Consider the following 26,303-nt stretch of genomic DNA (forward strand, 5'->3'; position numbering starts at 1 on the left):
TGCCTTCTGTGACCAGTAATATCACAGAGTCATGCTTATACCCTGCAGGAAAACAACAGCAAGAGAGAAATATTTGAGCGTAGTTAGAAACGCATTCTGTTTTGCATCCCTCTGACAACACAAAGCAAATTTAAACCCCTCAGTGCCATACAAAGCAGCTGGACCACACTGGGCAATCTGGCTCATTATGTATAAATCTCTTATCTTTGCCCTATTTTTCCACATTCCTTATTGCCAAGGCTGTTTGTATGGAAAGAGGATTTGTACAAGAATTATTCCCCACCTGAAATCATAATCCTCTTTGTGACATTGTAATAACTTCTTCAGCAACCACATGTAATATCATAAACATGCACTGATGACTTCAGCTGGAAACTAGGAAAAAAGAGCTATGAAGAGACACAATCTGTTTTCTTGGAAACATGGGCCATAATCTTGCAAACATTCTTGCACATGAATTATTGTAAGCATATGTGTAGTCCTATTAAATGCCCCGAGCCTAAATTATCCCTTGTGTAATTCCACTGTAATCTATAGAATTAATGTGGCTCAATGGAAAACTATCAAACACGCACTTCTATTCATTTTCGACTCTGTGATGGAAGCCCTATTTAGCGTCAGTGATTGAAGCCATGTAATGGGGTGACTGGCAAGTCGTCCGTGTGGATTTGGGCCTAGCCCTGCCTGGGACAGATCATCATCTCTTGCCTACCCATCTGATCCTGATAAAGTGCCTTGGTTTAATTATCTGGCTCAGCTGAGGGGGAGCTGGATGATTTCCCTGAAGGACGGAGAGTGTGTTTAGGCGAGCTAAACTGTGCTCAGGAAGCTCCTTTGCCAAGTCTGGCTCCAGAAGGTGATACATAAGAAGGGGGCTCTGCTGAGAGGGGGCTTGTCTAGGGAGGGGAGCAGAGCTCCTTGGGGGGAAGGAGGTGCTGCCAGCCTTGGGGCTGGGTGGGAGATAATGCCACCAGGAGTTTGTAGTAGCAGATATGGGTGTAGCTCTGCCTGGAGCAGAGTGGGCTCCTTGGGGGGCTGTGCTGCAGCAGAAGAGAAGGATGAAGGGGCTGTGCCCCTGTGGGGTCAAGGCAGCAGTGCCTGGTGTGGGGAGTCCCACGCTGTGTTGTTCGTGGTGCTACCTGGCTGCAGGTAACCATGGGGGAGCTGGCTGAAGAAAGGGTTCCTTAAGGAAGGGAAGGCACTCTAAGCTTTCTGAGTTACAACCGTTCCTTTTCTGAGCATTGAGGCTGGGGGGAGAACACTGTGAGTACTGACCTGGTGAGGCAAAGGACAAGGCTGCACTGCTTGTTTCCCCTCTGATGCACTTCAGCTGAGAGGCAAGGAGCTAAGACCTCTTGCACTTCCTCTGAACTTGGTGGTGCCTTTCCTGGGCAGTCCTGTCCCACGTCAGTGTGTTAATTAGTCCTGGCACTGTGAAATGACCTGTCCTACTGCTGCTCACTAATGTTTTAGCCTGATTCACTGATGTGTGGGGCTAAAGTTATTAAACCAGCTGCAGGATAGATACAGCTTGTGAGTCTGTCTGCAGCAAGACTTGCATCTCCCTGCTGGTTGATTCCTGTTCAGAACAAATGTTAGAACAGCAGGCAGTAATATTTAAAAAAAACTGCCTAAAAAGAGCTGTACAGAACAGGCAATGGTGAACCCTACCAGTACTCATGTATATCCTGGATTTTGCATTTACTAAGAGTCCTTTTGAAAATAATCAGTGATGTCTCCCTAGGTAAACCTAGGTGACATCTGTTGATGTGTCACCTCAAATATCTATTTAAAACATTGCTATATTCATGCTACTAATTGTAACTATGTGGGGGGATTTTAGGGGGTGTGCAGTCCTCCCCTCTGTGCTTTAAGGAAACATGCCATACTGTATGTATGTGGTATCGCCTCTGTCTGCTTTAACAGCCTCCATTCTCATTCTACGTGAGATTCTCTTGCCTTGGAGAACAATTACAGATTGTATGAGGTGTTTGTAGCCACTCCGCTCTCCTCTCAAGCAGACTATAGAAGACAACATTTTCTTGGCAGTCATTAATTCTACCTAAAAGGCTGGCATTTACAAGTATTTCAAAAACCAACATCTGGAAAAACAAAGCATGCGTGCTTCTTACAAATACCACAAAATATGGGGTCAGATTCAGCCTTGATGGAATTATCTGATACCTATGTTTTGTTTTTAGCCTGTATTGTTTGAGTAAACAAAACAAAAAACCAAACCAAAACAAAAAAAACACATATATGGAGACTTCAGTGACACATGAAATGCCAAAATGCTCTGAGAATTGCATAGGGCCAAACCTAAAATACTGTAGTAGAAAAAAAAATACAAACCAAGAGAAGTGGCGGTAGTGGAAATCTCTGGTTGTGGGAAGGGTTTTTAAGCACAAGTTCTGGAAAGTATGACTGGGAGCTTTAGTCTTCTTTTGGAGAAAGATTCTCCTTTGTATTTAGATTTTTACAGCATAAATGTTACTCACATTCATGACAAAATAACTCCCTGAAGTGAAAATCTCTACAGATACAAATACGTAGCAGTCTAAGCTTTATTTCACATACATATTCAGTTTTATTTCAATATCTAAATGTTCACTTCTTAATTCACCATTTTCTTCAGTGACTCTAGTGCTGAAATCCTTTTCTGCTCTTCTATGAAGATATTCCCTCCCCCCCCCCCGCTGTGAGGCTAGCTGTTGATAAACAAGCTGAAGACGGACATTTTGCTTTTTTATTTTTGAGATCCATCACCTATTAAAATGTGATAGTTGAATTCTTACCGGTGGGAGTACAGCTAGACAACAGTTCAGTGCCAAAGTACGTTCCTGGGTAGAGCTTTTATATTAAAGACTAAAAAAACACAACTTACCTGCAGCCTGGTTAGTGTTATGGATTTCCTCCCCTCCTGTCCCAAATATGATTGATAGGTATGCTTCTGGTATTGGTTTTTAACTTGCTATAACTAATATACAAAGAGAAGGCAAACAAGGACTTCAGGGCACTTGCTATGCAAAATGGTGAGATTTCAGCTTTCTTCCTCAAGCACTGTAACAACAAGTACGATTGCTGGCTTGCAGTAGGTAGCAGAGATTCACTTCTCCCTCCTATTTGGCAACCTCATTTCTCTATCAGTAAGACCTAAACCACTTGCAGACGATCTTTGTCACCTGCATGTGTGTACTCAAGTGTTTTACTCCACTTGTCAACAAAGAATGTTAACAAACATCTGCTTTATTTTTGGTATTGATCTACAAGATCACTGTAGCAAAGCACACAAAGGCAATGCATGCATGGACAGTATATGTTACTAGCAATCATCCTTGTGAAGGAGTTGACAGAAGTGTATCTTCCTTTTTCTTCTTTTCTTCTTCATAAAGGAAGAAAAGGAAAAGCACTTGGCTTTCATGTGCCTACTGAAGGCAGACTTTGGTAGGCAGAAAACTTGGCACTGTATCTTCATGCTGTTGTTGAAGACAGCTATACCCCTGAAGAAATGGTGGCTTTTTCCTTAATTGTTTCTGATAGCTCTAAAAATTTCCCATGTGAAGCTCTGCTTCAGTCTCACTGTTGCTCCCCGAGTTCAGCAGGCAGCTTTGCTGGCAGCCCTCAGCATCAGAAAGCCGAGGTCTGAGCCCACCAAGCAGCACACGCCACAACTCTCCCTCCCGGTGACAGGCCAGAGGATATGTGCACGCACACAGAGTCCTGCATCTGTTTGCATCAGTGACAAAGAGAAATAATGCGTGGTCTTGAAAGGATGCTAGCAGGTGAGGCTATCTTAGGAGCACACCCTCTGCTCTACCAAGCTGCACCAGGCACAGGGAGAGCTGAGGGGCTCAGTGTGCCCAAAGCCACGGGGCGCTTCCAGCTCAGCAGACCTTAAAACTATAGAGGCTTGGTTTTGTGTCCTGTCTTCTGCTCTGATCAGACCTAAAAACGAACTGATGTAAGCAGTTAATTCTGATACAGAATGCCAGACTATGCTTGAGCTGTGCTGATATTTTAAATGGCTGCTAAATTATCCAATGGTACTGTCGTTTTCCTTCTCAAAATCTGAACATGGAAAAGAAGAATAGAAAACCGTCCCCTTACTGCCTAGTTCAGTGACTTCTTTCAATTTTAGTTATCTAGGCTGTATTTTCTAAGTGAGGCTGATTCCTAATCAGAAGTGTTTCCCACCTCTGACACAGTGCTCTTGAAAAGCTTGAGGAAATCTCTTGCTTTTGTGTTAACTTCAGTTCATTACCCTTCTTTCAACATTTCAATTGTAGAGCTTTACTTAGAATAAGTTAATGTAGCTTTAAAACAATACATACGTGATATTCAGCATCCTTTATAAGATTATTTGAGTCAAAGGAGAAACAGCTGATGAGTGTTGCACATGATGAGTGAATGGCTGAGATACAGTGGCATTTAGCCAGGGGCTCGCTACCACAGAGAGGAGACTGTTATTACAATAGTAGGGATCTCAAATCTGTTTGGATAAGAGAGGTTTCAAATAATCAGTGTCACTGTTAATGTACTTCAGTAGATGTTGGAGGATGTGATTCAGACTTCGGGGGAGAAAAGGGAATTTGGAATAGCTGATGCTCAGATAACTGAGACTGTACCGGAATACAGGATCCTGAGGTTTTCAGCTGCTTCATCCCAGATCATTAATCTTGTCCTCTTTATGCTTGTGTTGCATCCCACAAAACTTCAGAATTTCCAGAAGATCTTGAGTGTGGGTGGCTTTTTCCTTTTTTCTTTTTTTTTTTTTTTTTTCTCTTGTGTATGGTGTGGAGAAGTCTTTTCTTTCCCAAACTGGCAGAAAGGCTTAATATCTGAAGTAGTTATTTTTTAACTTTTAATGAAAGGAATACTGAGTTTTAAACAGTAGGTAATAGTAATACTTTGTGTGTGCTAGGTGTGCTTACTCGTAGTAAATGCGGTATTGGAGATGCTACTGTTTTGAACACGAAGTCCTCTTGTATATTTTGCCTGTTGATGTGCCTCCAAAAAGGGGTGGGGAGGGAGAACTCAGTGCAAGCACGGGAAATGTTTACTGGTAATGTTTACAAAGGAAGCTTTATGGAGATTAAAAATGCTAAGTAAACAGCTTTATTTTGTATCTGCATTCTGTAATAAACTCTCTTTAGAGGGAAAAAGCTTGGAAAATGAGCGTGATATTCTAGAAATACTCATGACATGCTAGCCAGCACAGTTCAGTGTTACAGACTGGCTGTAAATTCAGCCTACAAGGTATTAGAACCTTAACTGCTACGTTATATTCTGAATCTGCAAAAAAATAAAAACCTAAACGATCTGAGGGGAGGGGAAGGCGGCAAGGCAGCAGTGATAACATCTTTCCTGTCAGGATTGTTAAATCTTTCCTAAAGCAGTTCGGAGATGGAAGCAGCTCTCTGTCCTTCCTCAGCCTTCCTATTCCACCCCCTTATTGCTACTTAAGGAAAAAGTTACGTGACGGTTTTCAGGAATTCTCTCTCATCTGGAGAGGAATTAAAAATATGCTCATATCTCTGTATTGTACTGGTAAACCTGTAAATCCATGACAGAAGAGCAGAGAATACCTACACCAATAATTTACCAAAGTATCTGTTATGTGTCTAACTACAGTGAAAAATCGGATATAGCTAGCACCCTTTTAGAGCCATGCTACTTTTTTTTTTTAATAGAATTTTTACAAGTATTTAATTTAGAGCTGTTAAGATATCAAGTGCTGCCTTACAAATATTGCAGCATTATTTTTATCTTGCTTTTCAGTGTAGATACAAAAAAACATTAACTGTAATTCCCAGCTGTCGTGCTGGTTCTTTTTTTTTTTTTTTTTTTTTTAAAAATACAAATGGTTGCCTGCAAAAACAGGCCTGTTTGCTTCTACTGAATAGTAATTTCTGGACTTCACCTTGGCAACGAATGTTAGGGAGATATCTTTTAAGCCACTGGATTTGAGGTTAGGACATTCATTTCAGTGTCAGCTGACAGCCTAGGCTGGATCATAAATGAAAAGCAGGGGTGTTCGATTGCACTGTATAACAATAAAGCAGGAAACACTAATTACCAGACTACCGGCAACTGAAAGTAGAATTTACAGTAATGCTAACCAAGCAGATCCAACTGATACAACACTGCAAATACCCATGCTTTCTTAAATGAAATAGAAGGGGGTTGATTTTTAGAAACCTACTGTGCACCAAGGCATAGAAGAGGCACAATCAGGCACAACAGTGCAAACAGTTTTAGCTATCTACTCTCTTCAGTTCCTCCTCTGAAAGTATTTATGACTGTTCTGACCTGCAACTTCACTGCATGGACTAGAATACTTCCTATGTCTAATCTTTATTAAAATAAAAGAAAAAAAGTGTGTGCGTATATATATTAAAACAAGTCATTACACAGTTAGTAGTATCTGCTGCATACTGAAAGGGCAACTTCATCTACAAATACTATCTCTCCCTTTATGAATGAAATTTGTACAAAATCTCTTGAAAATTGAACAGTTAAGTCTAAATTTAGTACTTGAACCCTGTTCTGGAAGATCACAGTGCTGCACAGTTGTGAATATCTGATCTGTGTTTTTGGAAAAACTCAGATGAAATCCTCTGGGTGGAATAGTGACGAGAATATAGTAATGCTGGAGTAGCGTCTGTGCTACCATTAATGAAGCATCAATTCACGGCAGTCTTGTGTAACATGTATAATATCTTAATTGATGAAGGGCTTGATGAAGCTTGTTTGAAACAGCCAACATCACTTCCAGAGACCCCCTACTTTCTCCATTTTTGTCTGTTGTTATTCTTTCCTCAAGTCCCTCTCTGATTAGATAGTAAATTTTAAACATCTCATTTAGCTTTATTCTTCAGGTATGAGCAAAGATAGCAAAAGGCATGTGTAAAACTGCTATGGACAAATAGATCTTTAGATACGTGCATGGTTAAAGCCTATCAGTGGCATAGCTAGATGTGGGATTGCTTATTTTTGTTACATGCGTATATGTCTGACTCGCTAACTGTAATATAGAGCATGCTAAACTCTTCCTGGAGTGGGGATGTAGAAAAAATAATAGAAGCTATTAAATGAGAAATTTTGCGCTGTACAGGATAGTCACTTGAGTTTAAACAAGCGTGTCAGCAGAGGCTCATCTTTGTGTAGCACGTGACACTTTCTCTTCGTTATCCATTACCATTGCAGCGTGAAACAGTAACGCAGATGAAAAATGATGTCTGCAGCTATTGCAGGGGAAGCTACTGGTTTGCCTGTCCTTCACAGAGCTGCTTCCTGCAAGATGAACCAAAGTAATTCCTATTAACTTTAACAATACTGGTCATAAGAGTATCGTTACGCTATAAGGAAGTATGGTGACAATAAAGCAAGTCACATCCAAGTTGCAGGAAGATCTAAATTCAAACAGTTGTATCTATCATTTATTGGGGCAATGTGCACGCAGCCTTGGCGGGGGCCAACAACACGAGTATCAGAGAACAGAATGAGCCAAGGAGCTTCTTCAAAGACTTTACGTGGTACTCGCTCGTGCTCTGACACTGTGACCAGTCCTAGTGGTCTTCTAACTTTTAACTGTCAGGTCTAAAACAAAAATATAACTCAGTCTTGTTTAAAAATAGGTTTTATTGAAAGGTCTTGCTTTCTGCTGTAGAACTTGTTCTGTCCCACAAGAGACACTCCCCAGTGCAATGCTCTGACAAATAAGCTCCACCGAAACGATCTTTGTTCATCCCGTGTAAGCTGTCCTTCTTTCACACAGCTTTATTAAGTGAATGGAAGACTGAGCTTGCTGAAACTATAATTAAAAAGTAATGTCCTAGGGAATGGATATCTTAAACACGACATTCAACAGCCAGCTTGTAATTACTTTCCTGAAATTCAGATTCATTTCAGGAAACTAGATGCAGATTAACTGGTGTATGTTCTATTCCTAGTGCTGATAAACATCTAATACATACTCCAATGATCAAAGCTCTTGCTTACATCGCAGCTGGTGATGTCCCTTTCTTTGACTGAAAGGAAAGACTTTACCTATGTCCAGACTAACAGCAAATACTTTACTGCTCTGCCCTGAGAGCAGTACTGCATTCAATTGTAGAAAATATTCATGAAGAAAACATTATTGCTTATCCTTGATATAATACCTTACATTTTTATCTAACATTGGCTATTTTATGTTTCTAATTTGCATAATACATTGTAAAGCAAAGGAAAATGGTGACTTTTTAAAGCTTCAGTGTTTTTGAAATGTGTGACCGAATAGTAGTCTGCCAGGCTTTAACAAAGTACAGCACTGAAGTGGCAGAAGTGACGTGAGAGCGCTGTCCTTGCAGTCCTTGTGCAGTTGTGCTCGTTCCCAGTTGGTGAGAGCAGAAGTTCCTTTAAAGCAGAGAGGAAAGCTGTGTCAGGTCAGCAGCTTGTATCTGCACGCTGCTGTGACGCCCTATCCCCCTAAGCTGACTGCTGGTTTCAGATGCGATCAATACAGGGAAAGACAGCGTACACAGATGATTTGAGGGGGAATTTGAGGGGGAAGTGCCGTGCAGATAATGTGTTTGCGCTACCATTACGGTATCTAGCACAGGTCTGTAGCCTTCACTTCCATCGTGAAGATGGAGGACATGCAGTCTTTAAAGAGAGATGTTGATGGTACAAGGTGTTTCTGCTATTTGCAAAGGACTTAAGTGTGGGGCAAACAGCTGTTAACTGGGTTGTGCCAGCTGGTGCTGAACCAAGCAGAGCTCGGTGTGCCCCTGCGGCTGGCTGCCTCAGGCACTCCTCCACGTAAGCGACCTATTTCTCTATTGTCCCAAGAAAAAAAGGTTGCTTTGTGGATGCAGTCTGTGATACCATGATGGCTAAGGCATGCTGTTAAGCTTACTTGGGGCTGAAAGAAGGAAAAGATGGTCTCACAGGACTAAGCTAGGTTCGTTTATGCGCTGTGGCCCCTTGCACAGATGCAAGAGTATCTTTGGCTTTATAAACATGATTTGTAAACATCTCTGAATTGGTCTGTGTGCTGTTTGCATAGGTCAGTCTTTTGTTTCAAGGCACTACCCGGCTGTCATTGTTATGACAGTGTTCTTGCACTAAAAACAGGTGTGTATAGATCTGTGTGAGAACCACCTCAGAAGTTACCTTTGTGATTTTGACTTACTGTCCAAGAAATTTGTTTGTCCCCTGAAATCATTCATGGTTTGTAACACGCTACAGAGCGGCATAACCTTATTAAAATGGCTAGTGTGAAAGTTAAAAGCTATCTGCTTTATTGGCTGAAAGTAGATCAGCCTGTTTAGATTTCTTCTGGCATAACATAGAAATAATCTCTTAAGCTGTTTTTATCAAGCGTCAGTTCTCTTCCCATATCATTACTTTATTGCAGCCCAACTGGCGCTCCTCGTTTATTTTCCCTTCCTTCTTTTAAATAAAATTAACCAGCTTTTATTGTATATGCACTATGTGTTTTCCCTTAGAAGACAACCAGGTCAAAAGTGAAACAACTCTGAATATTTAATGCTTGTCAACTATTGCATATCTTGATAAAACAATCTGATAACTAAAACTCATTTTAAATTTGGCTTCCAGGCTAGGACTAAATGAAGGAATTTTTGGATGCCTTCTCTTCTCTTTTGAATCTTTGCCAGTTTTGATGATGGTATTTCAATAAAGTAATATTTATTTTCTTTGAAAAAAAGCACATATTTATTCCTTATTTTTCTTTAAATCCATAAGATATTGTTTTCCTCTTTTGGACATGGAGAAGAAGAGGTAATACATGACAGAGGCTTGGAGTGAAATTTATACAACACAAACTTGTTTGCCTCAATGTTAATATTTAAGGGAAAGAATGAGACACAGCAAAACGCGAGAAGCTAAACAGAAGGAATCTAGTCAGTGAGCTCTAAGTCTTTGGAGTAGATTGTCAGGATACTTTTTTGCGTTTCACTGCTGGGAGCAGGAAGAATGCAATTTTCCTTCAGAACAACGACAGTTTGGCTGTACCCACCTACTACAAACAAAAGATAAGAGCTAGTCAATAATAAAACGATAGTTGACTTCGGCTCCACTGCTTTTGGAGAGAACTAGCAGTTACTTGAGATAATCTTTTCAAGGAAAAGTCAGTCTGGTTGATAACAAAACTTCTTTGAACAGCGTTTAAGCCGGGAACTCCTTTCTGTACTCTGTATGGTTACAAATGCAGTCTCTTGCTGAAGGCTTTGGTCAAAGTCAGCCTGCGATCCTTCATTTCTGAGCTCTCCTAAGCAGTTCTAGCTGCTTTAACTTTACACACTGCTGTCATGTCTAACCCAAGTTTTCTCTTACTAAGACTGATTATAAACTGCTGAAATGTAAATTTCCTTAACTCAAGTTGATGCCTGAGCCAATAAGCAGTAAGGAAAACAGCTTCAAATACAAGGAAGTGGGGTATTGTCCCACTCTCTTACGGGCTCACACCCAAACTGATCATCCAGATTAAAAACCAGTTTGCATTCACTGCTTCGACTCAGTTTGGTCAATCTGGGAAATTTCGTGAAGCACACGCTTCTCGGCGAATGCAGGCAGAGATTCTTTTGGCCTTGCTCCCAAAGGTTGGGAGGGAAGTAAAGGGGAAAAAGTCTTCCCAAGACCTTGAAGATGAAACTCTTCCACATCGGAAGACCTGGAGCAGCTCGGTTTTTCAGAGCAGTCTCTTGAAAAGAAATCAACTGCTACTTTCAGAGCACTTACATGCGGGGTTACAAGTCTAAACAGGCAAGTGATTTCCTTCAGCAGCAGCGGTTACTACGCAGGTGATAGATGGAAGAACATTCTTGGGACTCTCTGGTGTTCAGAGCCAAACTCGTGAAGTTTATGAACCCGTAGTTTGAAAGCACACCAAACCCCTAAATCCAGCCCTGGGCAGGGCCAGAAGGGGCAACAGAGCAGCCAGAGATGCTTTCACAAAGGTATAAATCCACAGCAGGGTGAAGGATGGGATATGTTCTGCTTTGCTCTGAACAGAAGCAGCACGTGAACTCCGTGCTGTCGGAGCCTTGCCTGTGTTTATGTGCTGGGCGGCCTGGGAGGTGGCCGTGCTGCCGGGCCAGCAAGCGATTCAGGCACGGATGCGGTGCATGAATGGGAGCATTCATTGCCTTTCTCTTCTCCTGCTTCTCTGAGCCTCAGGGTGTGATCCTGTGCTGCTGCCCCTAGCCAGGCGCGGAGGAAGAGGCTGCCTCTGTCCTCCTTCCCCTCTACTCCAGTTTCCTTGTAAAACTAAAAGCAAGGTTCAGCTCAGAGAGCACGGATCTAAAATAACGTGCCATTAGCCATAATAAAGTCCAGCCTATCTCCAATTTACTGAACTATCTGCAACTATGTAGAAAGTCCTGATAAGATAGTCCTCACACCAGTTGGAGGGAGGAAAAAAAAAAAAAAAGAAGATGTTAAGCAGATCAGAACTGCTTTACTCAGGCCATTTTCAAGGACCCGAGTATATTTTGTACAGATCCCTTCTCACGTATTCTTAACCTATTAGCTGCTCTTTAATGTCAGGCGCAATCTGGGGTAAAAACCACAAAAAGTGTCTGTTCCAAACTCACATGTGACCACATCAAGGGACTCTAATTGTGTCTCTCCCACAGCTCAGGATTATTAAGCCTGTTGGACAGGTTATAACGGCTGGTTTCCCCACAGGGCCTCGCAGCAGCATGACAGTCATTTTCTACCTAATGTTTCACAAAAAGCAAAATATTCTTCTAACTCCTGTTTCCTAACAGCAGGACCCACGGTTTGTGTTCAGCTGAATGCCATCCCCCGTTCCCTACCCGAAAAACTGCTGCAGCTTTTTTGACATCTGACGCTGAGGAAAAGGCTTTAGAATGCGAGTCTCCTTCCGTGGCAGCACGAGGAGCTGCTGTTGGCTTCACCACAATGTCTGTAAAGTATTTCTACTTTTCTTTGAGCTTTTTTCTTTGTATATGTTTCTGTAGCCAGACACATAGCTCTGTGTGCGCGCAGATGACAGATGTGTTTATATTGCTTCGGAGGTGGAACAGTGTGTAGAGTTACATTTTGCCAGATGAATGTGAAATATTAAAGTAGGCTTCACATACTTAGCTCCAACAAAATAGATTTCAAAAGTGGTTCCTATGTTTCCATACTGTTTCCCACGACAAAATCTTAAGTGTGTATCATAATGCTGAAAGTAAGGTGCTCAAAATGAGAAGGTAGGATATACTGAAACTCAGTCCCTGTATTGGGAAAAGAGAAGGGAATCTCTGTTCCTTCCCCTACAACACATAGTAAGGCTTTTTTTCCCCCCTCTATATATTAAAGCGTGAACCAGTTCAATTCTTCTGACTGACAGTTTGCTCTCTGTGATGTAACCCTGATGAGGGTAAGCATGTGAGCTTTGAAGGAAGTACTACTTGTGTCTATAAATACTGTGCCTGTGCATGACACTTGTCACCTTTTTATTTATCTTAAGAACTGATCAAAAAATTTCAAAACATGTACTACAGACTATAAGGACGGCGTTGACAAGCCCAGAGGAAAAATGATACTGCTTTAATGCTTTGGGAGGTTTGGAAGACTGCAGAGTACAAACTGTCATGAAGCCAACTTAATATAACTGTTTCTTTTATACTCTAAGGATTCACAAGGGACTTCACTGCTAGCATACAGGAAATAAAGTCTGTTGTGCTAGAACAAGACTTTGTTTCTTACAATTTAGAAAACTACACAAAGTTTCCTTACAGGAAATGTTACAATTCATACAAATTCCCATATTTATTTGTGGACAAAAATTGCTATTCACATAGCAGGAAAACTAGATGAAAACAGATGGCATAGACTTAAGGCCATTATGGGTATTGGTGAACAGACCTACATGATGCCAATAAATACAACTACACAAAAATGTACTTTAATGTAGAGAGATCTTTATTATTGTCTGCTTTTCCAGTAATGGTCGATTCTTTTTCTAACAGGAATCCTTGAAAATAAATTGTTACATGAATGAATTTCTTCAGTGAGGAATTTTCAGAGTTTATTTTAGGTGAAGCCTGTCTTCTCTTGTTACACTATTCGACCAAGATAGACTGACTTGGGATATTTTTCCTTTAGAGCAGGCCACTGAACAATGAAGTAATCTGAAAAGTAGTAAAGAATCTTTCCAGACAGGGATAAAGTTTCCACGCGGCAGATGCTTTCTACATACACAATGATTGCTCTTTTTATTCCTAGAAGCCCAAGAAGAAGAGCAGATATACAGACAGGAACACATGTTCCTGGGCCATTGCACAGTATCTAAAAGAGAAACATTTGATAGAAGTAAACCGTGAGTTTTTTTCATATAGTAAAGAATTAAAAATGCACATATTCTAGTAACATTAAATGTTACACACACACAAAAAAAAAGATTACAAAGATATTTTAAACAGAAGAGGCAATTGAATATGTAAAAAAAAAAATGGGGTGGGAAACCCAAGACATTATTTCAAAGTAGCTGCCAAAGGAGATCATCACTTCATTCTTCAAGGGGAAGAAGAGCTCTGAAATGGTACAGTCTGCCTAAGAAGGAAGCAGAAAGAACTCCCGGGCTCTTGGATTTATAACTAAAACAGCTTCCATTCTCAATCACAGCTTTGTGTTGTATCACTCATGAGATTTATGCACAGATTAAGCATAATAAGGCCAAAGAAGTTTAATTAGGATTACTAAACCTTGGATTCAGTTATAAACCTCTTGAACTTTGGCTTAAGTCAGCAAAACACTTGCGAGTTCAGCAAAAATGTGCTGATGAATTAGGACTTTCATCAAAACCTACTAGCTGATCTGCATGACCAGAGATCTTTTTTTATTTTAGTAAACACTAGTATTTAGCAAAATGCCTTCCTTAGGTAGGCTTATTTCTATGTATGTGTTGCATACTTGTAGTAGAGAGTCTCGCATACTTGTAGTAGAGAGTCTCAAATTCACATGTAAATGTTAACAGCAAAAGAAAGTGGTCTTTCAAACTTAGACACTGATAAACTGACAAACAGCTTGCTTAAAACTAAAAGCTTTAAAGCAGGGTACGTATCAGGCATACTACCTGAGTATCAAAATTGGTTTCGGGCAAGGAATTTCTTACTAAATTTAACTGCTACCATGTAATCAGCCCTTTTCTGCACAGCTGGGGGTTATGTGGAAATAAAGAGTTCTTTTACAAAATTGTGGTCCTGTATCCTATGAACTTACGTTTTTGTTCCAAGTTCAACAGCTTGTGAAAAACATTATATTGGTGGGGTGGAGAAAAAAAAAGTTTCTGTTTCAGGGCTGTAACAAACATTTCAGAATGCTTCCTTCCCTGCTTCATGGCGAGATCCCACTGATAAGCTGGATGACAGCACCTTGCCTTGGTTAAAAGTAGACACTTTTGATGTTACTGACCTGCTCACATATATTGTCCTTTGCCTCTAAAATGGACCCAGAAATCTAGTTTGGGGATGTGAAGACCGTAATGTAATACTGTCTTATCAGAATCCACAGATCTTGATATTGTATGTAAAGTTATTCTGATTTTACTGTTTATCTTAATTTATCCAAAACTTGCTGGTGTTTTCTGGCAGATCCTTTGAACCAACATACCGTATACTGTTCGTGTCTCGAAATACTTGTATAAGAAAACTGCAAGAGCGTAATTCGTTTGTTAACAATTACATAGCAAAGAAGTGATCAGGCTGAACACATCCACTTTGCATATGATGTTTCTGAAAGCAGTCATATTCTCCGGTTTCAAACCTCCTGTAGAACTTGCTTTCAAGTAAATCCATGTTGGGGCTTAAAAACCTACTCTACAATCTGATGAGAATGAAAATCCATTTTTTTATATATTTGGCTTGGCAAACAAGGATGTAAACCAACCACACTTGGCCTTTTAGCATTTCAAAGAAACTTCCATACCTGTTAACTAAACCATGCGTTTTGCCCTATTTCCTGACAAGCTTGATTAATTTGCACTGGTGGTGATCCTGCTATTGGTATATGGCTCCTGACACCTAAATAGATACACAACCATGGTTGTGTATCTATTTAGTAATAGCATTTGTTACTGTAGTCTAAACATAGGTGTATGAATCAACCTGGAGTGTTTTTCTGAGTTTTCAGGGGAAACACACACACACACACACACACACACAAAATCAACCAGGAAATCTGCTGCAGAACCTGCTGTGTTTCAGACAAACATATAAGAAGCACCAAAACAGTCCAATTATTTACTGTTTTTCTCGTGAGTTGAATATTCAGACTACTGCTTTCAGCTTCAAAATTCCACTTTAACCAGACAGATAAAAATGTGTGCTGCTGCTAAATAGAAACTCTACTTATCCTTTCCTTGAGTAGAGCTACCTGGAGTACAAGTACTGCCTGTCTTGTCTTCATTGCTCTCCAGGATCTTTTTCTGTTTCATTCGAGTCCCATCCCCTCCCTTGTCCCTTCCTCATTGTCTTCCATTTCAGTGTTTCTCTGCACTCTGCTAGCCCTTTGAGATGTCTCCACCCATCCTCTCCTTCCTCATCTTTGTGCTCTGAAATAATATTAAATTGATCTGTTTGTGAATATATACATAGACCTAAAGGCCAGACTGAGTTGGTGTTACTACTTCGCTGAGCTACAAGCCAGAAAAGCAATAATCAAAAATAAAATCCTAATAAAACATCTTTACTATATACAGATTCAGATATGACACATTCAATTTATACCTTCTACTAGCTGTTTATAACTTGTGATCTGCTTCTTAGATGCTCTTGGATTCATGGAAAACTCCTTGCATGGGGAGAAAGGATCAGGAAAATTATGGAATAAGCATCTCTAAAAAAAATTATCTGATCATAACACACGCCCTTTCACACATACCCCTTCAAACTAGAGACAGCAGATGTGACTCCACAGGATCTCTGTATTCAAAACGGCCATTAGATACTCTGACTATAGATGTTCATATTCTAAAATCCTCTGTTTTAGGAATTCTGCCCTGAAAAAGACTCTGGTATGAACTTACTGAACCCAACAGGCAAATAGATCCCTATCTGAATTTGGGGTTGTGATCTTCAAGTCAGAACTATTAATCAACCTTTCTGATAATTAAAAATTAACCTTCAGTTAACCTTCAGGACGTGTGAGGAGACATGTCATACCTGGAACTATTAGGGCAATTCCCCTACAAAAATCTTGTCTGACCAGCCCTACTTACTCCCTCTCCTGCTGTCACCGGGAAGAGACAGCAGTGCTCCGGCTGCGTGGAATGCAACACCAGACACTCATCAAGAGACACAAAGGAAACTTCTGAGGAAAGGAGAACGCATGCTCTAAGGAGGAGGACCTGGTGCAGACCTGTCAGCTAGAAATGCGGCCATTCGCTTCTTCCCAACCAGCAAACCTTTCGTGAAGATGGAAAGGAGCTGCATGGTCTGCAGCCTTCCCAGAGCTTGTAAGAGAAGATAAGTTCTCCTTCTAGGGAATTTCAAAACACTGTCCCAAAGTAACTTTTGGAGAATGAGTGATGTCTTCCATCTTGCAAAGATCAAGGCTTTTGTTTTTCCCCCCCAGCAGAATCTGTTGGGGAATCTTGTGGGAATTATTAGTGCCCCATGCAGCAGACGCAGCCATCTATTGGGCAAGAAAGGACTAGGGCCTCTACAAGGTCGATCAGGCTATTTAGGGTAAGTGTTTCCCAATGTCTATTTACTTTAGCTACAAGGCTGCTTGTAGCATATTTGCCTTGCATGAGATATTTTTCTGATGATTTCTGGTTTATTTGCTTCAGCCTTCCTCAAAGAAGCAGCAGAAAGGGCGAAAAAAAAGTGTCAAAGACAATTTTTGTGTTGTTGCCTTCGTGACCTCTGCTGCAGCTGCCCACGGACTTTCTTGGTCACTGGTCCATCTCGCTTTGTTGCCAGCAAGCTGTAAGGGAGCATTCCAGAAGCCAGCACAGCAGGGCTCTTTACACCATTTGTGTTCAGCTTTAATGCAAAGAAATTTCCAGAGAACTCTTAAAACTAGCTGCCTGTCTTCACAGTGAAGCCTGTAAGCTCAATCCTACATACCGAAATCCTCTAGCAAGTCAACAGAAGCTGTCTTTTAAAAAGTAAACTAATCAATCTGCTTATTGATGGAGGTTTGAAAGCAAAGCATCAGTATAAAACATTTGTGCTTAGTGATTCTACAAATCTAATTTCATAACAATCACTTTCCCATAAAAATGGAATAGTTCCTGCCTTTGTGTTGCAGATATTTCCTACAGCTGTTGAAAGAAAACAAGCTAAGCCAGCAGTCTGGCACACAGGGAACTCTGGCACATGGCACCATTGCTGATAAAAACTGCTTCAGAGTTGGTGAATGCAGCACTGTAGCAGAGTGACATTTACCAGCTCAAACACTGAAACCATAGCTCGCAGATTCACTGGGACTAAATGTCAAGCCACTGGTTAGAACAAAAAGTGAGAAAAGCAGAAAACTTGTAGATTTTCCTATAAATATGTAAGCACGTATTTGCTGTAAATCTTTAATGAACAAGTATTTGAGTACTGATTACATTTCTAAAATACAATAATCAAGTGAGGGCAACATCAGTCCCTCTAAACCTAGTCAGAAAGTAAACAAAAAATTAAAAAAAAAATAAAATTAAAAATTGTGAGACTTGATTTGCATAAGAAACTGTTAACACCTGTGTCTTGCAATGATTGCCACAGAGATTGGCCTTTACCACCTGGACAAGAGTAGAGCAACTCCTCAAAGCCTGGTGCTGGGCAGCTCATAGTGTGGAAATGCTGGCTGTGTGGTGATGCACATACCTGAGCTGAGCACCACACAGCTCAGCGGCCCTGCTGCTAGCTCCTGGCATGGGGTCAGGGCACTGCTCGTGCCTCCCTGGTAATGCCCCTTCCCCATGGGGCTAAACAGCCAAGGACACGAGTAAGGGAGAGGATGGTGGAGGCAGAGAACTGCTAAAAAAGGTAGAGGAAAACAGGATGATACAAAATTGGGTTTGACCCAAACTGGGTTAATTGTGTGACCTTTGTTTATCTATGCCAGTAAACAATGCTTTAAAAAAAAAAAAAAGAAGCGATTAGGTATTTTCTGCTTCCTAGCCTAAAATGCTTGCTTATAAATCTTATTTTCTTCATATTTCTGCTGGACTGCTAAAACTCAGCTTTTGTTGATAAATACTTCATTTCAATGGCTAATTAACATTTGGGAACAAAAAAGGAACTGTTCGGCTTATGAAAGCCCACAAGATATCTCTGAGGCTTGTCAGGAAGGCCAAGGAAATCTGAATAGCTGTTTCTGATATTTTAAGGAAGGCAAAGGAAAAGGAGAGGGCATTTAAAAATGACAGACCCAAATGTGCTGCTCTTGGTGGCTGGACTTGCATAACAACAACAAAAAAGAAATGCCTTAGCAAGTTATAATGTATGAAACCTTACAAAAATAGCTTTAGAGAACTCTAGAAAAAAGGGCAGACAAAAAAAGTAAGCCTTGCACAGAAGCAGTCAAAATAACAGTAAACAAACACAATTCAATGACACGTAAACAAGAAACTAAGAGGGAGCAGAACGCACTGTCTTGATACAAAGGAACCTCACTCCTGAAACCACAAAGCTGAGCACTGAATAACCTGAAGATCTTTCAGAAACAAGGGAAATGGAACCGAGAATGGTTACAGTGACAGGGAAACCAAACAGCTAGATTTAGTGAAAGCTCTGCAGAAGTCCTTGGACATAGAGAGGACAATTAAAAGAAAAAACATAATAACATACTCATTTTTACATGTGGGCTGGTTTTGGACTTCTGCTTTTCTTAAGAGCTAGGGTTTTTAATGTTTCAGGAGTTTATTGCCTTTTGTGATTTTGGTCCAATAATGAATTCGTGTGTTTTGTGGGTATTTTGCTGGGGGTGTTATTTCTTTCTGTGGCATGAGAAGTAAGAGAGAATCTGCAATGAATTCATTTGTATTCCACCATGCAAGTTACAGCATCTCATGAGCTCATCTCCACTTGCTTGTTTTTAATATTATCTTACTCTATGAAACTTTCACATTAGTGCATTGTAAAGTGAAGCATTCAATTGAACGTTTTTTTTTTTAAACCAAAAAAATACTGAGTGGCTACAAAGGTAGGTGTAATGGGCTTCTTGGTCTCAGCTATTACCATGTCTTTCCCCAAGCTTCTCAGGGACCTGCTTCAGCTCAGGGGATCCTAAGCAGCACCTGCAGTCTGTGAGAAACACAACTGTGAACATTACAGCCCTGCAGTTGTGGTACCAGCTCTCTCAATATGGGAGGTGGGAGGTTCTTCTAATGAAAAATTAAACAAACAAAAAAGTATTGATGAACAAATATCTCAAACTTGAATTGTAAATTTATTTACATTATGAGCTCATAATCAAGATGCAAGTATGGAAAGCCAAGAAACCCAGGCTGTATTAATGACTCTGCTGTGATCTCAGCATGGGATTTGGGACCTGGTACTTACTTTTTCTCATATCAATATTTTCTACTTTAACACCAGGAAAACAGTAATTTACTGCTCAGAGGGGATGCATCAAGATTCCTGTATATCCTTCTCAGTGAAGATCTCCAGGTATGATGAGTATTGCTTTTATTAGCATGCATTTGCATTGATGGCAAACACAGAAAATTTGTGACTTTTTTCATAGCAACTAAATCTAAAAGGCTTCAAAAGGTAAATTGTTGGTGTACGTGGAGGTACTGCAGTTACGACAGAAATCAGGAATTCTAGGGAATACATTATTACCATTTGGTAATAAGGAGGAAGAAAGAGAACTGCCTTAATATTTTTGGTATTTTTCAAGGTTTAAAATAAGCAGGATCCTCCTCCAACAATTCCCTGTTATTGGTGGGGAGGAAGAAGAAAGTCAGGTTGAACAATATAAAGGTCACTAAACTACCTATTGGCCAATTCCTTTTGAAAAATTAAGATCTCACCCAGTTCATTTCCCTCTAAAACTTGTGTGAAAGCAGCTAAAACTTCACACTATTTCCTGCAGGCTAGGACGAAACATCTAGCTATGTAGTCTGATGTAAATCAGGTAATTAAGGTAGAATTGAATCATACCTAGATACCCTTTTATCTTCTACTCTCCAAGCCCCGGAATGACCATGAGTACAAAACAAAAGTTCCAGTGTTCTGTAGCAGGAGCTTGTGTTCAAGCTAGTCACCAGTTAGAATTGCCTTGAAACATTTGAGTCCACTCCTGGGCATTTTATTGCTACAGTTCCATTGTTATTATCACACAATACCCACAGTGGGTGAGGTGCTCTTCAAAACAAGCAGAGACTTGTGTGGTTCTAAGGCAGATTACCCAACAAGGGTAAATAAGAACTGTGAACGCCAGACTGGAAGAGAGATGTGGGAGAGCAATGACTTAAATTAGAAAACTGTGCAGTTGGCTTCCTAATGTGCACTGCATTTTTCTGCTTTCGACAGGAGTATTATTTTCATTAAAGAATAAAAATGTACTAGGAAGCATCATCCAATCCCTCATTTTCCCATCTCTCACTTAAAAAAAAAAAAAGCTGGAGAGAGGGAGACAAAAATCCTACCTGGTGAGTTTTTCTAGAGGTGAAAAACCCTAGTTCCACAAAATCCTAGGGACCAGATACAACCGGATTTAATCATAACAGCAACAAGCATTGTCACTTCTGCCTTCTAGGCACTTAGTTGCCTGGCCCTGAGTTACTAGCCAACTGGCCTCAGAGGTAAGAGACAAGGCAAGGAGCAGCACTGACGTGCCATGCGTGCCTCCATGTGCAAAGCAGTAGTAGAGAGACTCCCAGTTTCTGGACCTCAGCAGAGATCAGGAATGTGGCTACTTGATGCTGTCAAGCCATAAACAGCTCAGGTCTGTTTCTGGGTATGCCTAAGGGCTTACATGTTGAAAGGAAGGATAACTGGGGTCATGAAAAGTCTCATGAGTTAGGCAACAGCATAGGAAGGTAAGTTTGAAAATCTAGATTTGGATGCATGCAGAAATGTGCAAGTTTGACTTTTTTGGGTTAAACTAACCTTAGTTACCCTACTTAACTGCCCCTGTAATCAGGCAAAAGGTGGCAGGTCTGTGACTGGAAAGAAAAGGTCTTCTTTGGAGTGACAGTTTCCATCCCCATACATGATGCTGCGGATACATGGAAGCAGAAGGGGATGTGAGCACAGCATTCTCCCCAGCCTAGCTACCAAACATAAAATGAGAATCATAGAACCAATCAGCCAAAAACAATGATGAAGGACAGGCAAGAAAGTTGTACTAATTCTCAAGTCTGTTGGAAGGTTGGTGCTGGTTATTAAAGCTTTAAATTAACACCCAGACTGCCAATGAGACCAGCCAAGCATCATCATCTCTGCCAGACGTCTGTGTGAGGAAATAGTGGCATGAGTGAGTTGTGTAAGAAACTGGGAGATGGATAAAAAGTTGCTTAAAAAAGAACAAGATCACCACGGCAGATGCAGGCTGGAGAATAAACACCTACCTACATTACCATGGAGTACCAACAGCCTGTTCTTTATTGCTGCTACTTCTAAATTTGTGGGAAGAAAAAGAAATTTGACTTTGTGTAGATGAAAAAGTTGGTCAAAATGCAATTCAGCAAAGGGCCTGTGCCAAACACATGGAATGGCAGTTACCAAACCACACCTGCAGCTACAAACACTAGGTGCTGGATGTCTTTCAGCAAGCTGTTATTGCACTTACTGTCACCTTGCCTGAGTTGTCAGCCTGACAATGGGCTTGGTCAGAGAGACACAAGAAATACTATCAAACCTTCTAGAGCCTGTTTAACTGTAAGAGAGCATCTCATCTTCTATGTCAAAAAGTAATGCTTATTATAATAGCCTGCTTTTACTTGGAAGGAAAGGAGAAATGAAACCCAAAGATTAAATTAAATCATACATACTAACAGTGACCTGAAATGAGCCTTTAATTGCAAATCTCAACGTGTCTCTCATTACTCAAGCATTCATTTAAGTAGAACTTTGAATAGGTACTTCAGGTTAGCTACAATTTATATTTTGTAGTACTACACTAACTGTAGTTGCTATAACAAGAATCTGCATCAAATACCTGCCTGAAACTTCTGCACAACACAAAACCTAGAGGTGTGAGCAGTCTGTGCTGGGTGGCAGGGCCTGGTTCAGCTGTCAGGTTTGGCAAGACTGCTCGCTTGAAACAGGGCTGTATGATGTACGTGGAAGTAGCATGACCAGGATCTGCATTAGGTTCATGACAGAGCTAATGAGTTAAGACTGATCAGCCTTTAGTTTAAATTGGACTTAAATCTAAGCTAAGATCTCTGTTAATCTTTACTGCTATTGCGATCCTCCTTCTGAAATATGCTATCTACAGGCATGGCTGACTGGTGGTAGCAGAAGACACAGCTACCAAGCTAGCTGTAAAGCAGCTAACCTGAACAGCTTGAGATGTTTATCTCTGCTCAGCAGAGGGTAATTCGACACAGTGGCTGCAGGGTAGCTGTGCGCAGCACACATAATACAAAGTAGAGGAGGGGCAAATGTGACTCATTTTCATTAACACTAGTAAGTTACGACACAAATTTGGATGTCTTCACTTTGTTTTCTTTTTAGACTATACAACTTAAATCACTGGTCTTAACCTGATGTTCTCACTCATCTGTTTTGACTGTTTTGATCTTAGAAGAACAACAGTTGATCAGACATTGTAAAATCAATTTGATCCAAAAGAATTATAAGCAGGGGAGAAGGATTCAGTAAACAAAAAAAAAAGAACCAGCTAGTCTTAATACTGTATTATACAAAGTTCACTTGTTATGAAGTGAATAGAGGAAAAAATGTCACCACCCAGATTTTGTAGTTTTCCACCAAGTTCTAATAAGAACCGTGATATACGGGACAATAGCTTATTATTCATCACAGCCATTTATCATAAGTGCTATGAACTTCAGACATTTTAGGCAGGGTACAAAGAATGGAAAATCTTAGCTAAATGAAATAATGATTTCCTTTCATATAGTTTGCTGCAAATACTTCTGTAACAACTCCAGAAGCTTGCTGTAGTGAATTGAAGCAGCCTGGGGACCAGCGTGTGTAATGGGATGTGCAGGCCTGAGATGAATCATATGAGAATTGGTAGGCTGCTAGAAGCATAATCAGCTGTGCAGATTTCGGGCTTCTATAAAAGTTTGCAAAGGAGAGTCCTGTTCAGCTGACAGCTGGTGGGGAGGGAGGCAGCACGGCTTGTTGTACTTGCTGTGCAAATGTAAACTTCTTACTGGAGACTTCCCACGGGAAGGAGGCTTGAAAGTGGAAGGACTGCCTTCTTTGCCTGATTTAACCCCGGCTTTTCCAAGCAGCAGTGGCCTGAAAACATCTGCTTATCTCAGGCTCTGTAGAGCACTGAAGCCTCAGACACTGCTGAGGAGTGTCCCCAGAGTTTAGGATGCGCGATGCAGCAATGACTGGAGCTGCGGAGCTTTGAAGGAGAGTCCAGCACTGACCCAATTACACATCCCATCTGTGGCTGAAAATGAGGGCTGGATGCAATCTCTGTATGCTTTTCTATTGTGTGGTGCGTGTGTATCCTTTGTTTTCAGCTTGACTTTGTGGTATGCCAGAATGCCTGGAGTAATTGTGATCCAGCCAAAGGGCTAGATCACCTGAAGACCTGGTTTCAGGGTTGGCAGATTGGCCCAGAGACTACAAAGACAACAGCTCTGTGAGGAGCAAGAAAACTGAGGACTAGGATCCTCTGAACTTGTAGCTACTGACTGTAAGCATGTTGTAGAAAGGCTGTAGCATTATGCCTCCTTGGACAACAAATAGTTCAGTAACTTTTCCCTATCTTTGGGAAAATCTCTGTGTGGCTCATCTATTTTTCTGTATCTGTCTGAGAAGGATTTGCATCTTTCCCTAGATAGCAGATCTTCTAACACCTTATTTTGGGTTTAAGTTTCTTCTCCACTTTTCTCTCAATGAAAGCAATAAAAATCTCTTTTCTCCGACCAGCTGCCTGTTTTCATGGTAGGATTTTGCAGTCTTTGAGGCTATAAGTGCATATTAAATCTGGCTGCAGCTGATGGTGTTAAACTTTTTTTTTTTTGGAGGCGGGGGGAGAAGGAAGATGTAGACAGAGCATGCTGGCACAAGCCTTGCTTTCCTGGAATTTTAGGTCTCGGCATAGGAAGCCCAAATAGGGTTGACATGTTGTAAAAACTACCCAACATAGATGTGCCTGCAAAACATTTTGGTACCTATATTTCTAGAATTCTGTATTTGGCTATAAGAACACAAGACAATCATCACTTCTGACGTCTTAATTCTGTTACTTGGTTTAATACCTCTAAAGGGATTTAACTTTGCAGAGTGCAGATGCTCATAACTCAGAAATGGGCCTCTTGAATATGATCTCAAACTGAACAACTCAACTAACTTTTACATTTCTTAAACCCTCTGGGGGCCCATTTTGAGTGTGGGTCAAGTCCTGCAAGACCGTAAAGGTCTCCTGGAAGTTGTTCAGTTCTTTCTGAACTCACTGTCTTGAAGAAGGGTTAGATGAAACTGCTTTCTCATGTAAAGTAAACTAAGAAGCTTTGCCAGAAGATCAGTGTGAGATGCAAAGGGGACACAGTGCTCATGTAAATAAGTACATATAAATTAACTCCTGTGCTGCTAGGTTTGTTGCTTTCCCCCTCATAGCTATTTTGGCTCAATAGTTTTGCTAGGTATGCCAGCCTAAGCCTATCTGCTCCAAACTTGCCTTTGTGCACCTAATGGTTTCTGTCTCCCTTTGCACCACTTCTCTTGTCCCGTATTCCTTAAACTGAAACTACAACAAATCTGCTTTTCTCTAGCTTTTGGGTGTCTGGAAAAGACTTCAAAGGATAGAGCTAGTATTCCTTCAAACAACAAGTTTGTGACAAGCCTAAAAGTAAGTGTAAAGATTTGGGGATCACATGTGTGTATAAATGACTTAGAAGCAATTCAAATGTGTCTTTCCTTCTTGCAGTTCAACAAAAACAATTGCCTAGACTGAAACTGTACTCTGCCCTTAAGCTCTACTGTTCAAAAATATGAAACTCTCAGCATGATGTAATAGTGTGCTTGCTTCTATATTCGGGTGTCCGTTTCCATGCCAAAAGTTATAGATTAATCCTGTAAACTCCAGCACTTGTTCCACCCTTTCTGGGTCCTTAAACTACTGATCATTTATGTTCTGCCAAGAATAGGGCGAGTTGCAATTCACTGAGAACATTTTCCTCTAAAGGCAATTAAATATTACCAGTTGCTTCATGTATCACACAGGATCTTTTCACTGGCAATGCGACACATTTTAATCCCCATATCGCTTTACTTTGATAAGTGCTTTAAGATCTTTACAGCTCTCTGACTTACTGTGTTTTGAAGAATTCCTAAGCTATGAGATACACATATACACAACTAGTAGTGTAGTATGCAAAGCTGCTTTGAAGTGGTATAAGATTTGGCATAAAGCCAGAAATATTCCTGCCGGTGGCAGTACCTGCTGCTGTTGTGGCCAGTGATAGTATCTGGCAAAAAACATTTGGGAACTCCCTCCCCTCAAGCCCTTTTCTAATCATGGATAAGGAATCTTTGGATGGAATTCTGAACTAGTGTTTCCCTTAAACTCTGCAAAGGTCTTACAGGCCTTGCTAAAACATATTCCTAATTTTATGAGGACAAGTGTTTTTCAAAAGCATTAAGCTTTAGACATCTTATCAACTCCAACCATGTTTCTGGTAATTCTACATGTAAATCCCACTGTCACTTTAAATTTCTCTTGTAAACAGAGGAACCATGGAATTAGTAACTTCCTGCTCTTCTCCTAGGATGTGTCCTATTGACACTTTGTGTAATATATTAATCTACGCAGTGGGATTTGCAGTCAGTTTCTTTTGCAATATTTAGTTTAAAAATATATATACATTAAATGAAACCAGTGGTGTAGCAAGGTGATTCCTAAATATCTGATACCTTTTCTGTAAGGTATCTGCTTCATGTAAACTACCCATTAATATTTCCTCCCCAAATAAAAATCACTGTAGAAAGAAAAGTATCCCCTCCTCCATCCCAACTTTATAGGCTTGAAAAAAAGACTGAAAAGAAACTGTTTGTTGTTCTGCACATTAAACTGTTCTGAAAACTTCAGCAAGCAAATAGCTTTTGATCTAACAGGAACTGAAAAGTACTACTGAAGCCCATGAGATCATACAATTCACAGCAGCTTCTCTCAATGTTCAAAATAACACA

The 26,303-nt window shown here is 40.5% G+C and overlaps 1 protein-coding gene across 2 annotated transcripts in view; it reads right to left on the minus strand.

The window, feature by feature from the left end:
* Positions 1–26,303, minus strand: part of CNN3 (calponin 3) — a 70,351-nt gene that overhangs the window by 23,453 nt on the left and 20,595 nt on the right. The gene's annotated exons all lie outside the window — the stretch shown is intronic.

This window comes from Anas platyrhynchos, chromosome 8, assembly GCF_047663525.1.
Source record: "Anas platyrhynchos isolate ZD024472 breed Pekin duck chromosome 8, IASCAAS_PekinDuck_T2T, whole genome shotgun sequence".
Taxonomy (NCBI): Eukaryota; Metazoa; Chordata; class Aves; order Anseriformes; family Anatidae; genus Anas; species Anas platyrhynchos.